The sequence below is a fragment of the Melozone crissalis genome, unplaced genomic scaffold (genome assembly GCF_028551555.1).
Source record: "Melozone crissalis strain CALT ecotype California unplaced genomic scaffold, PUWL_Pcris_2 ptg000192l_1, whole genome shotgun sequence".
Lineage (NCBI taxonomy): Eukaryota > Metazoa > Chordata > Aves > Passeriformes > Passerellidae > Melozone > Melozone crissalis.
In genome coordinates, this window is record NW_026535957.1 from 545,332 (window position 1) to 560,172 (window position 14,841).

Consider the following 14,841-nt stretch of genomic DNA (forward strand, 5'->3'; position numbering starts at 1 on the left):
TCAATTTAGTTAATACATTTTTGAGAATTTTGTTCATCCGCTCCACCCTCCCAGAACTCTGGGGGTGCCACGGAGTATGTAATTTCCATTTTATTCCTAAAGCTCCAATTATATTTTGCAATGTTTGGGACACAAAATGTGGACCTCGGTCTGAGTCTATTGTGTTCACCATTCCATATCTGGGGATAATGTTGTCTAGGATTACTTTTGCTACAACTTGAGTTGTTTCCCTTCTGGTTGGGAAGGCTTCTACCCAATGGGTGAGATGATCTACTATAACCAGTAAATATTTGTATCCTTGCACTGGGGCCATCTCTGTGAAATCTATCTGTATGCTTTGGAAAAGTCTTAAAGCTAATTCTCTCCCTCCAGGTGCTACTTTTCTCATGACTTTCTGGTTCCCTTTTTGACAAATGACACACCCTCTTGTAATTGCTTTGGCTAGGCCATATACACCTATGCATAGGTTATTTCTTAAGAAATGATCACATAGTCCTTGAACTCCCCAATTAGTTAATTTATCTAATTCTGTTAGCACTGTCCGAGCCAGTGCTTTATTCAAAAACACCCGTTCATCTGACGTTAACCATTCCCCTCGTTGCCCTTGGAGTAACTTTAAATATTTTATAGCCTCCAATTCTTTTTCACTAAATACAGGTTCTTCTCTTCTTTCTCCTTCTTCAGGTGTTGTTCCTGCTTTAACATTTTTTACTGGATCCCCTGGTTCTAAAGCTGCTTCTTTTGCTATCTGATCAGCCAGTTGGTTTCCTCTAACTTCAAGACTGTCTCCTTTTTGATGCCCCTTTATATGGACCACTGCTATTTCTGTAGGTTTCTGAAGAGCTTCTAACACTGCTCTAAGTTCTCATGGGCTAAGCTTTTTCCTTTTGAACTTAAATATCCACATTCCTCCCATATTTCCCAACTGTGTGAACTATCCCATATGCATATTGGGAGTGCGTATAAATGGTTCCCCGGTCCCCCTCCAGTAAGTCCAGTCCCCTCTTCAGGGCATATATTTCACAGCTTTGAGCTGACCAATTTGGGGGTAGTTTCCCTTTTTCATCAATTTGCAATGTTTCTCCATCTGTAATAGCATAACTTGAAGCCCTTTTTCCATCTACTACCCTCAAAGAGCCATCTATAAATAAGATTCTTCCAGTTGCTAGAGGCTGATCTTCTAAATCTTCTCTTACTTTTGTTTGGAGGTTAACCAATTCAAGGCAATCATGTTCTAAATTCTCTATAGGCTCTCCCATTAGGAATTGTGCTGGATTGAGGGTATTGGAAGTCATAAATTCTAAGTCCTCTGTGTTCATTAGTATTATCTCATACTTTAATATTCTGGCATCAGTTAGCCACTGCTGAGCCTTTTGTCTCGGTACCGCCTTAAGGTCATGAGGAGTATGTACTTCAACTTTTCCTTGTAAGGTCCATTTTTGAGTCTCCTCTGTGGAGGATTTTATTAAGAGTTGGTTAGCTGAGAAAGGCCATACTGACATAATGCCGCTGGTTAAGCTGAAAGAGGGAGGTCAGCAGTCTCTGATTCAGTGACTGCTGACAGGCAAGAATGCCGGATGACCTTGCTGCAACATGAGGAAAGGGAGGTGAGATTAGTCCTGAATATCTGCAGAATGTAACAGAAGAATAAGCACAAGAATGTAGAAGTAGGTGTAGTTGTTGATATGTAACTAACAAATCCTGAGCTCAACTTTTGCAATATGTATGAAGCTTATTAAGAACTATATTTAACCCGCCGTATTCGATCAATAAATCGGACTTGGATGAACCAATTGGTGTCTGGGTCTCCTTCCTCCGACAAATGGTGGAGAATGCGGGCAGCACTCTGAACATTCGCTTTCTTGGATTATAAATTCGCCACGGTCGAGGAAGTTGGGTGAGAGTTCTTGCAGCCGGGACGGTGCCGGATTTTAAAAGCACCCTTGAGGATCACAAAGGTGACTCAAGTCTCTACGTGTCGCCGGAAGCCTGGAAGGCTGCAACAGCGCGCGCTGATTTATAGGTATGGATAGGCAAGCGACATACGATCCCTTCTCCTCATATTTAGAAAGACGAGGAGTAAAAGGGATAGATTTAAAAAAGGAATTACCAGGGTTATTAGCTTATGGTCATTCTAAAGGAATTTTTGCTAATTCACATACAGTTCATGAGATAGCAGAGTGGAAAAAGTTTGGGGATATCCTGTGGGATACAGTGTTAGATGATGATAAGTCAGCAAAGAAATTTGGCAAGTTATGGCGGGTGGTGTATAATACGTTACTTCAGCAGGTCTCTGAGAGAAAGGCAGCAGAAAGGGCAACAGAAGCTTATAAGAAGAATATAGGGTATGGTCATGAGGATGATCCCTTAGCACCTTCTGTAACTCAGATACTTATGCCTAAGGGTCCCCAGCAAAATGGTGTGGAGAATTTTCCCTTAGATACAGTGGAACCATCTGCACCCTTCCTGTCAGAGGGGGAGGGCGAGTTGGATGGTGGAGGTAAGAGCAAGCCAGCTTTGCCTCCGCCGCCAGCTTCAGGCGGGTCGGATGGTGGGGGTGGGAGCAAGCCAGCTTCGCCTCTGCCGCCACCTTTGCCTCCGCCGCTTCCCCCGAGTGGGCCGGCTCTGACGGGGGGGTCGCTTCCCCCGCACGAGTCATCTCCGGTTTCACTGTCAGCTCCAGCAGCGGGGGGGCCGCTTTCCCCGCGCGAGTCAGCCCCTGCTCCACCGCCTTCCCCGTGCGAGAGCTCGGTCTCGGTACCGAAGTGCCAGCAGCATAGCACCCTTAAAGGGCCAGATCCTATCCCGGGGGCACACAGTGACCTATGGGGGGAGATGGCTAAACAGAGAAGGGAAGCTTGGGCTGCTGTAGCAAAAGAAGTAATGCAGATGGGGGATGGCGAGGCGGTGGAAGTAGCTTCTAATCTTGCATGTCCGGTCACATACACACCACAGTAGGATGCACAGGGGAACCTTACACATAATATAGCGGAATATAATCCCTTAGATTGGAAGATGTTAGCTCAATTACGTTCTACGGTTAGTTAGTTTGGAGTAAAAAGTGAACCTGTTAGGCAAATGCAAGAGTGTTAGCTACTTTAGGGGCAAATTGGACCATTGAGGAAGCTTTAGAGCGAATGGCATTAATGCCAACAGCTTCACAGGCATTTATAGCAGAAACTTTAAAGGAATTAGGATTAGGGTTACAAAAGCAAGCAGAGTCTACTCAAAATCAGGTGTTAGCTGCTCAGAATCAGGTGTTAGCTGCTCTTGCTCCTCTCCGAAGCGGCTCACTGGCGGACACGCAGAGCTCGAGACCATTCATCAAGTGTTACCGATGCGGCAATGAGGGACATACACACCCAGACACAAGTAGCCCCTGTGACATCGGAGACACCAGCTGCCCACGCAACATCGCTGTTACCTCCTGTCTGCAACCAGCTACAGCAGAGAGCCTCGATTTGGATTTATCAGCAGCAGTAGACGTCACACTAATGACGAACCGGCCTGAGAGGATACAAACTGGAGTAAAGGGTCCTCTTATATTAAATGGATAAAGATGTGGAGCATTGTTATTAGGACGTTCTTCAATAACTATGCTGGGATTATTTGTATTACCTGGTGTTATCGATGCGGATTATACAGGGGAAATACAAATCATGGTTTACACCCTTTATCCTCCTATTAAAATAACAAAAGGACAACGCATTGCACAATTAATACCACTATCACAAATGACATCTGGTATACCATCATTTACTGGACAAACGCGGGATGAAAAGGGTTTTGGCTCTACTGGTGTTACACTTTTAACTGTGGATTTACAAAATAGACCAAAACAAAAAGTGGAAATTACCCATGGGCATCAAAGCATAACCCTTTATGGATTATTGGATACAGGAGCTATTACAGCTTTTACAGATGCAGGAAAGAAATCAAGGTGTGCTGCTGTCACCTGGCAAGAAAAAGGACAATGGAAGCATCAACTTCTCACAGCAGACCCTGCAGATAGCTTACAAACTTTGGAATTGTTAGCAGTAGTATGGGCAGTGTCCAACTTACAGGAGCCTTTAAATGTGGTCACAGACTCTATGTATGTCGCAGGAGTAGTCAGACGAATAGAGGAAGCAGCAATTAAGGAAGTGAATAATAAACGATTGTATGAGTTATTGATACAATTAAGGAAAGCTCTACGAGAAAGAAATGCAGTGTATTGTGATTCATATTGGGAGTCATAAATGGTCTGAAGGTTTAGGAGAAGGGAATGAACATGCAGACAAATTGGTTACCCTACCCATTGATAACTCTTGTCCTATTGATAAGCATACATTGGCCAGAGAAGCACATAGTAAATATCATCAAAATGCAAAGGGATTAGCAAAGCACTTTGAGCTGAGTTTGTCAGAAGCTAAGGCTATTGTTAGAGCATGTCCAACATGTAGTTATCATAATGGTGGAATAGGTTTAGGCATTGGAGTTAATCCTCGAGGTTTAGAAATAAATGAGAAATGGCAAATGGATGTTACACATATAGCTAGATTTGGTAAAGTTAAGTACGTGCATGTCACTATAGATACATATAGTCATTACATATGGGCTATGGCTTAGGCCGGGGAAAAAGCTACACATGTTATCAGGCACCTGTTAAGTTGCTTTGCTGTCATGGGAGTCCCAAAGAGTATCAAAACGGATAATGGTCGAGCTTATGTAAGTGCTAGGGTCCAGAAATTTTTGAATCAGTGGTCTGTTAAGCATGTGACAGGTATTCCACACTCTCCTACTGGATAGGCAATAGTGGAAAGAGCAAATGGTACCTTAAGCAGTATATTGAAAAGCATCAAGATATAAAGGACCCACAATCATGTTTAGCTAAGGTTCTGTATGTGATCAATCATTTATGTATTTTTGGGGAAGACGATATCCCTCCTGCAATTAAACATCATCCGAGGTCAGGTCAGGAAATTAAAACCCGACTACAGGATTATGGGAAAAACCTGCAAAAGTATTATACTGGGGTCGGGGATATCTTTGTGTTTCCTCACCTACAGGACCTTTGTGGGTGCCTGCTAAGTGGACTAAACCTGTTTTTGATGCAGCCTCTGGTGGACCACCTCACGGAGGAGGCCAGGGAGTGACTGGGGAAGAAACTGTTTCTAGTCCTACGACCACTACTGTTACAGTTGAAGGGACACTCGAAAGTGTTGGACAAAGCACTGACACGTCACTATCGGACGTCCCAGGAGCTGATTGGTTATATTGACTCATTATCAACTTTTCGTTTAACAAATCCAGCAAAGGAACATTGCCTTGACTGTCACAATCCACATTGTGCTGCCTGGATAGCCCTACGTTGTGGGGGTTGTGATAGAACTTTTTGGTTAGAACAATCATTATTATGGGATTTATGGTGTCACATTTGTAAGCACGAGCACACGTGGGGTAAAAGCTGGCAAGATGAATTAAGGAGACAAACAGGGCAAAATGCATATATAGCTTTAAATCTTTATGAGTCTCCTGAACAGAAAATTCTTGCTTATTATCGATGGGAAGTACAATGTGTTGTAAATAGAATTAAGGTTCAAAGTAAATCACGTATAGTCTCTGTAAGGTGTAGAAAATTAGTACCTTTAACGCAACGTTCTATTGTAGGACACTTCAGAAGGAATCCTGAAAGAGCACTAGACTGCTGCATTGAAAAGTTGAAAAAATTAAGTTTGCAAGTAACAGGACCAGTAAAGTTAGGAGCAGCAAAACTGAAAACACACAAGAAAAAGAAGGTAAGATAGGGAACGGCCTCATCTAAATAAGGCTATTAGTGATTGCTAATTAGTTTTTTATGATTAGGGCAATTTCACATCTATGGGACCCTGCCTTGTGGGATGCTGTAGCTCCATGGGACCCTGCTTCGTGGCATGCTATAGGTGTTGAAGAACAAGAACAGCGATTACGAGATAAGATACATTTTGCATTAAAGAAGGAGCTTGAATTGGTAGCCGTATATAGTAAGAAAGCTGAAGAGGCTTTGCAATCACCACCATTGAACTGGTTGGATTGGATCACACAGACAAATTTTAATACTGATCCTTTCCTATATACACTTCCTTGTTATGTTTGCAAAAAGGATAATGATAAGTGTTATGCTTGGGTAGCTTTGCATTGTGCTGATTGCAATAAGGTTTATTGGTATTCACAGAGGACAGTAGGAATTTTATGGTGTCACTCTTGTTTTGGGAAGTGGATTCGATATTCTTCCTGGTATAGAGCTCTTAAGCAAAGTACTGGTCTACCAGGAAGGTCAGGATTACAACTTTATGAGAGTACAGAACAAGTGGCCATAGCATATATAAGGTGAAAATTACAGCAAGTACTTAGAGAGCTTGAAATTACTACATCCTCACGCATCATAGCAGCTCGCTGTAAAGCTGATTTGCCTTTAAACTTACCTCACGCTATACCTGTAAGCAAGGATGCTGATTTGGAATTAGATCAGTGTATTCGGAAATTGACTCAGCCTTACAATAGACATTCTAACAAACCAGGGAAAAGACAACAAAGACAGGAAAAACAGAGAAAGCAGAAAGAAAAATGAGGTTTGTTTTTATTATATTGCTCAATGCTGTAGCAAGTGAAGCAGTAGGAATAACGCATTTTAGTCAGCCAAGAGAGAATTTATGGGTAACACTTGCTAATCAAATTAATCAATCATCGCTTTGTCTTAGTCATGGAGGAATTACTAACCCATTTCGAACATGCCTGGTAGGACTTCCGGTGTGGTCTCCAGGAGAATTTTGCAGTTTGATAAATAATCAAACTTTATGTATGTCTAACATGTCAAACATCACATTGCCAGTGCAGCAAGGGTATACTGCAGGTCAGAGTGATGGCTATCGCCAATGCTTACTAATCCAATCACTTAACACCTCTTTGCATTCTCCTCCTGAGGAATTAGATCTTTTTGGAAGTGCAAATGCCAGTATGTTCAAAATTTAAATCAACCTAAAGAAACATGGGCCACCTTAGATTCATCCCTGAATTTGAGTGAATTCTCTCCGCAGTATTACAGTCAATGTAATAGTACAAAAATCACGGCACCAATGAAATTACCTACAGGGATATTTTTAATTTGTGGAGACAGGGCGTGGAATGGTGTACCAGCTAAGTCACAGGGTGGACCCTGTTATTTGGGAAAATTGTCCTTGTTTCATCCTAATGTGTCCTTGCTAATGCAGCTCAGTCGAACATCAAACAGGAAAAAGCGTAGTATACATGACTTGGACTGCAGCCAGATAGGAGACCCAAAGTTTTGGGGTACATTCAGGCAAGTAGTAGTTTCAACTATTTTACCAGGAGGATCTGCCAATAAGGCTATAAATTTAGCAAAGCAATTAGGGTGCTGGGCAAAAAATGAGCTGAACAAGACATCCCAAATTCTAGACATGTTAACTGCAGATGTACAGAGTGTTAACCATACTGTTTTGCAAAATAGAGCTGCTGTAGATTTTTTGCTCTTAGCACAAGGGCATGGATGTGAAGAGTTTGAGGGAATGTGTTGCATGAATCTGTCTGATCATTCGGTGTCCATTCACACTAAGATAAAAGAACTGCAACAAGAACTTGACAATCTCAAGGAAGAAGAAGGTTTAGGAATTGATGAGTGGCTTAAAAACTTAGGACTTGGGCCATGGCTGAGGAACCTTGTGATCTATGCTATAGGACTACTGGGTGTAGTTTTACTGTTTTTGCTTATTTTGCCTTGTGTCTTTAATTGTATTCAAAACATGGTCAGCCGTATGATAGCAAAAATGCAGACTAGTCTTCTTGCTCAAGAAGAAAACGGGGGAAATGTGGAGGATTTTATTAAGAGTTAGTTAGCTGAGAAAGGCCATACTGACATAATGCCGCTGGTTAAGCTGAAAGAGGGAGGTCAGCAGTCTCTGATTCAGTGACTGCTGACAGGCAAGAATGCCGGATGACCTTGCTGCAACATGAGGAAAGGGAGGTGAGATTAGTCCTGAATATCTGCAGAATGTAACAGAAGAATAAGCACAAGAATGTAGAAGTAGGTGTAGTTGTTGATATGTAACCAACCAATCCGGAGCTCAACTTTTGCAATATGTATGAAGCTTATTAAGAACTATATTTAACCCGCCGTATTCGATCAATAAATTGGACTTGGATGAACCAACTGGTGTCTGGGTCTCCTTCCTCCGACACTTAGCACAACATTTGCTTCTCAGGAGGTCTTCAGCAAAAAAACTCCACTAATCCCTAGTTTTGCACAGAGAAGGAGGTCCTGACAAAGCATGAGGCACAGGCAGGGCTCTGGCATATGAATTCCTGAGCCGCAGGATTCCACCCATTGTTGTTCCTAGCTACTTTGCTGATATTTTAGAGCCAGTTCTGGACAAGGGCTGCTGCTGACAGGATAGGAAAATATGGAGAAAAAAAGGTGCAGGAGACAACAAAAAACAAACCAAGGGGGAAAACCCTTAGAAATACAGAGCACAACAGAAGTCCTTGGAGATGGTTCAATAGAAAATGCCAGCAGCAGTGAGCAGAGCCCGAGGTTGCTCACTGCCACCCCAGGGGCTCCTCAGTCCCCTGCTGGTTTGTGTCTGATGCAGCCCTGCCTGGAAAGGGCTCCATGCTCTGGTGTTCCCAGCTTGCTCCAGGCTATATTCTTAGCAGCACTGAAAGAAGAGGTGAAACAAAGAGCCATTTTCTGTGCTGTCTGCAAACTCTTCTTCTTCAGTGCCACTGCCAGAGATCATCCCTCTGTCAGCTTGGCACTGTGCCTGCTGCATCCTTGTCCCTGTCCCTTGCATCAGCTCCTGCACATCATGAGCACTCGCTGTCCCACATCATGAACAGAGAGAGCTGTGTCAGAAGAGCAAGGAGTGCATTTTCTTGGCCTTTCTAACAGACACAAGAAGCATGAGTCCAAATAACTTTGTTGTTTGTTCCTGCCCTCCTTTTTGATAACTCTTTTCTGCTTTAATGCAAAAGCCTCTTTTCATACATGGATGGAATGATCTGGAATTGGCAGTTCCTTCAGGCTGTCAGGCACCATGGGAGTTTTCTCTTGTCTCTGATGAGGATTTGGTGAATTTTCCATTGGTCACTTGGTGGTGTCACCATGGGCTGAGCTCAGCGGCCGACTCTGCTGTCCCCAGGGGATGCATTGGGACGCCAAGCCCCTCAGGGCTGGGATTCGGGGGAGGGCAGGCTCTGAGCGCCCAGAGCCTGGGCCCCTGAGGAGCTGTTGCTGGCGCTGGCTGTGCTCAGCCCGCTGTGCGGAGCAGCCGCGGCCATGGAGACACAGGCAGGAGCTGTGGCCGAGGCCGGCAGGCGGCCCGGGCCGGCTCGCAGCTGCGACGACGCCGGCAGCCTGTGCCCTGAGGCCGAGGCCGTGGCGGGCGGTTTGCGGGCAGGGCTTTTCCGAGCCGGCCGCAATGTGCTGCCTCCCGTGTGGGCCCGGCTGCGGCAGAGGCAGGCGGGAGCGCGGCGGGGCTTGCAGCGGCGGGCAGAGGCCGCAGAGAGCAGCAGCCCGGCCGGGCCCGCTGCGGAGCGGCATGGAGCTGCCGGGCAGCCCTCGGCCGTGTCTGTGCGCACAGGGCAGGAGCAGAGGCCGGAGCAGGGGCAGGAGCCGCGGCAGGAGCCGGCCATAGCGGCAGCTCGCCGTGCCCGGGGCCGCAGCCGCAGCTCTCCCCTGCCGGCCACAGCAGCAGCCGCTCGCCTCCGAGGCTCCGGCGCTTCCCGAAGACGAGGGGCCCGGCCCCCGGCACGCCCTGGAACCCCGCAGCCAGAGGAGCCGCCGGCGCCGCAAAGGGCAGCGCAGAGGGCGCAGGTTGAGGAGGAGGACATGAGGCTCGCTCTGCGCCGCGCTGGGGCAGCTCTGCCCTGTCAGCCTTCGCCTTGAGCCCTTTGCTTCTTTTCCATGAGCCCTGATCCCCGTCCTTGGCCAAGGGCCCCCGCAGCCCTTTGCAGGGCTGCAGGAAAAGCTGCCTCAGTCACAGAATCACAGAATCCCTGGCTTGGAAGACAGACACTTTCAAGATGATCGAGTTCAATCTGTGGCCTAATACCTCAAGTAAAGCACGGCACCGAGTGCCACATCCAGTCTTCTTTCAAAGGCTTGCAGGGATGGTGAGTCCACCAGCTCCCTGCAGGGGTCTGTCCCAGGAAGAACCAAGATAACACTGGGGCCTTCTACCCCCTGGCGCTTGGAGCTCTGGAAGTTTGTTTTTCTGCTTAGGCAAAGGCCATGGAAAAGGACTGGGAAAAGTAGTCACAAATCGAGTAGTCTACAGAGCTCTAAATTAATGTGCAAGGAATACAGAAAAGACAGAAAAGAAAAAAGGCAAAACCCAAATGGCATCAGCAAAGTCTTGGGCATGAAGACGTAGCTGCAAAGGGTCTTCTCAGCCCTATTTCTTTGTATTTCTGGGAACCAGAGGAATCCTGCTAGAGCCTCTGGGGAGATGGGTTTGGGAGGTAAAAGTTCATGTCTTTTTTCTCCTTGGGGCAGCTCCTGTTCCTAGCATCAGCTGAGCCTCTCTCCAGCCTGATGCCTGTTCTGATTGTTGCAGCAAAACAACTCATGGCAGACAGAACACACTGAACCTTGCAGAGACGTGACTTTTTCCAGTGCCAGCTGGGAGTGGGAGTCAGAAGAAAAACTCCCGAAAGCACAACTCCATTGGAAGATTGCCTTCCTTTTCATTGCGTAAAGAAGCTCTAGATCCACTTGTGAATTGTCAGTTGTTTGTTAAGGATGGGAAGTTTTCTTTCCTGATTTTTTTCCTGTGGTTTGGAAGTGGATGAGGCTCTTGTTCATTCACAAACTCCAGACCAAAGTGCCTTTGGAAGATGGCCCACGTGGCAGTTTTTGCCCAGCCATGGTACTTGTGGATAGAAGAAAGCAAGGGCAATGGTATTTGCAGCCAAAACCCAGCAAAGCTTGGCTCAGCCAAAACATCCTGGGGAGAGAGAGGCCTCCAGCTGTTCCTAGAAATCAGCAAGTTCCAGCCAAATGGTTGTGTAGCACTAAGTGCAATCTCTTTGCCTGGATCAGAGCTTTGCTCAGCTGAAGAAGCATAAAGATCAGCAAGGAGCTCCCAAAGGCCCATCACATCATTTTGATTTTGCTCATCTTGTGTAAGTTTGCAACTAAACATGTGTTTGCAGTTGAGCTAATGAGAGAAAAAAAAAGTAAATAGAAGCTTTACGGTGGGGCCATGACATTGCACAAGAGGAATCACCAGTGTGCATTTCATTGGAGCTCTCTCAATCCTATAAAAGTATTGTAGCCCTGATTTAAAATAGGCCGATATGAACCAATTTGGAGAGACAGAGACTAAAATGGCTTATGGGGGTTTTTTTAAGAGTGAGAAAAACTACCCAAAAGGTGTTGTTTTGTGACATTTTAAAATATACTACCTCAAAATTACCAACTGCAATAAATCAAGAGTTTAAAATGGAGTGTTTAGGTATATGAATAATTAAAACCACAAAAATGTGCAGATATGAATGCATGTTTTCATAAAAATCATGAAATTATAGACCAAAAAATACATGCCCTGAACTACAATGCAAAGGCAGGTAGAACTGTACTTGAATGATCTCTTTTTAGATTGCTGGAGTTTTTTCCTTGTGAAGAGGAGCTAGGGTAGTGCTGAAGAAAAGTGGCACCAGCAGGACGGGGCAGCGTGCTGTGCTCCGTGCAGAGGCTGCCAGGGGCTGCCCGAAGAGCGCCCTGCTGCAGCCAGAGCCCTCCTGGCCTGGGGCCCGGGAGCAAAGGGCCAGGGCAGCCACCTCCTCCTCGTCCTGACCCTGCCACCGCTCCCTGCTGCTGCTGCTGCTGCTGCTGCTGCTGCTGCTGCTGCTGCTGCTGAGGGAAAGAGAAGACTCTCCTAAGGCCCCATGAACGAATGCACTTACGCAGCCCTGGGGATGCCAGTGAAGGAAACCAGGTGTCACATAAAGCATGTGTGACCAGAGTCACCAAACACCACCTAAACATGGAATTGTTGCAGCTCTGGGACAGGCAGAAATTGAAAGAATTAACTGGGGACTTGAGGGCAGAAGAGGCCAGAGGAGGAAAACAACTCTGAGGGGGAAAAAAACCCACCATATCTGGAGGGGAAAATATCTCTGCCTGCTCAGAATTGGTCAAGGGAACATGTCTCTAATCCTCTCCTGAAAGGGATGCTTTCGATGAGCTTTGCACCTCCAGCTGCCTTGGACCAGAACCAGGAAGATGCAATTATGTAAATGTTAAATAGATAGATAGATAGATAGATAGATAGATAGATAGACAGATCTCATTACTGAAATCTCTCTTTCCTGTCTGCCAGTACACACATCAGAACTTGGTAGCCAGTGCCCTGCTCAACTACAATCCTGAGATTGCTCTCCTGTTGCCTCAAAAAACCACACTCTTGGAGCATCTGGAGCATGTAGGTCCTTATGGAATGCAATCAGACCCAGAGCATTGCTGGAACTGGACTTTTTGTGCATCTGTGCTCGGGCAAGTTCTTCTCTTGCCCTTGACCACACTGATGGTGCTGAAGTGGCTGGAATCAGAAATGCAGCCCAGCCCCTCCCAGCTCCTGTGATCTCTGAGCACCAGCTGGAATGCAAGGGCATTGATTTCCTGCTCAATTCCTGAACACAACACACACTGATTCCCTGGGCTGCAAAAAGGCACAAGCACTACTAAGCTCAAAGTGACCTCTAAGGCCCTACTGGCTGGCCTGGGACCACAACAGCTCCTTCTGCACCAAGGTCCCTGCACAGAATGATGTATTCTCATGCAAAAATACTGTATTCTCCAGAAGTGACACCTTGGAAATTAAAATTCTAGCAGACCTAGTCGTAGTGCTATAAAAGGGCAGAAAATAATGATGAAAAGAGCCTTAATTGGGAGAAAAAGAAAATGAATAAGCCTCTTCCTCCAAGCAAACAAAAAAAACTCAAGGAAAAAAAGGGGGTAAAGTCGCTTCCAAAAGTGGCTCAAATATTTGGATGCACTGAGGAGATTCTGAAGGTCCCTCACGAGGCTCCCATTGTCCAGGCTAAAGCTCCCTCAGCATCTCCTCCCTGGCCTTGTGCTGCCCCCCCTTGCCCAGCTCCCCTGTCCTTCTGTGCACACGCTGCAGCCCCTCCATGACTTTCTGCTTCCCAGGGCCCACAGCTGCACACAGCACTCCAGCTGTGGCCGCAGCGCTGCCCAGCACAGGCCACGCTCACTGCCCTGCTCCTGCTGCCCCACTGCTGCTGGCACAGCCACCGTGCCCTTGGCCTTCTTGGCCCCCTGGCCCCACGCTGCCTCATCTTCAGCTGCTCACGGCCACCAGCCCTGCGTCCTTTTGGCCCATGCAGCTCCCCAGCCACAAAGGTGCCCATTGCACTTCAGATACTGCAGGCAGCATTGCAAGATGGCCTTCCTTTTCCGAGCAACACAAGACAGCAGTCAAGGACTTGCAGCTTCACCCCCACTCTGTGCTCCAATGCACTTGCCAAAGCTGCAGACTTCAGCGCAAAATGGATCAGCAGAAACTTGCCCCTTCTGCTGTTTGCAGCTTCTCAAAAGCCAAAAGGCAGTTGGGTCAACAGTGACTCTACAAGTGAAGAACGACTCAAGAAAACTGCAGAACACTTCCACAAGCCAAAGACACATTTCCAAAAAGGGAAAAGAAACCAGCAAACTTTTTTGACCCTCCAGAACTACCACATGTGCCCTTGGCCGTCACACAGCAGAAGCCCAGAGATGGAGCTTCCCTGAGCCAAGCAGCCAGAAGCTCAGCCGGAGCCCCCAGCTCGGCACTGCCCCAACAAGACAGGTCAAAGGCCAATTTCTAGCTGTCACTGCCTGCAGGAAATAGCTACGTCCTGCAGGACTCCAGCACTCAGCATCCTCGGCCAGAAACATCAAGCGCTGGGTGCTCAGAAACTTGCACCTCTGCCTTGCACTAAAGACAGCACCCCCCACAACGGACACTTACTCTCTTGGGATGATGAGCAGCCTGTGGTGTGACCACAGCTGGACAAAGGCGGTGGTCATCTTTCTCATTTTCCTCTTCTCTGGCCTCTTCTGCAATAGTAGAGAGAGCCAGGGGAAAGACGGCTCTTGCTCTCATCACCTGTGGCAAGAGAGAATCACAGGGGGACAGGCTGTTACCTAGTGCTTATAACCCCATTTCTCCTCGCATCTACAGCCACATCTTCTAAGGAGAGTTCATCAACATTTTTAACAATGGCATTCTATGTTACTCCAATCTCTACCTATGCGCAAAAAGAGTCACATAGTAGATTGAGAAGGAAACATCATATACAGCAAAAAGCGCAGGAGCAAGATGGTGAATCATTATAGCACTGCTCTGCAAGTTTGCAGGCTGTGCTGCAACACCAGAAAAAACAAGGCTTTTGTAAGTGTGCAAGTGCCCACCGAAAAATGCCTCAAGCCTGAGGATGCTCCTGCACTGAGCAAGGCCTAGGGCTGCTCTGACACTCAGACCTTCTGTGCACCAAGGCAACCTTCTGATGTCACTACAATGACGTGGCAACCATACCCCGACAAGACAAAGCAAATGCTCTGTGTTGGTCTGTGAATTTATGCAAAGCAATAACCAACCATCCCTAGAGCAAACAGAAAATAGCATCGGAAGTTCTCCTGCGTCTCAAAGCAGCACAAATTCCCCTTGTGGGCCAAAGCCTGTTGTTCACGGGATCCAAGAGGAGCCTCAAGAGTGCCCTCAGGTGTGGCCGCAGCGCTCCCCAGCACAGGCCATGCTCACTGCCCTGCTCCTGCTGCCCCACTGCTGCTGACTCAGGCCACCA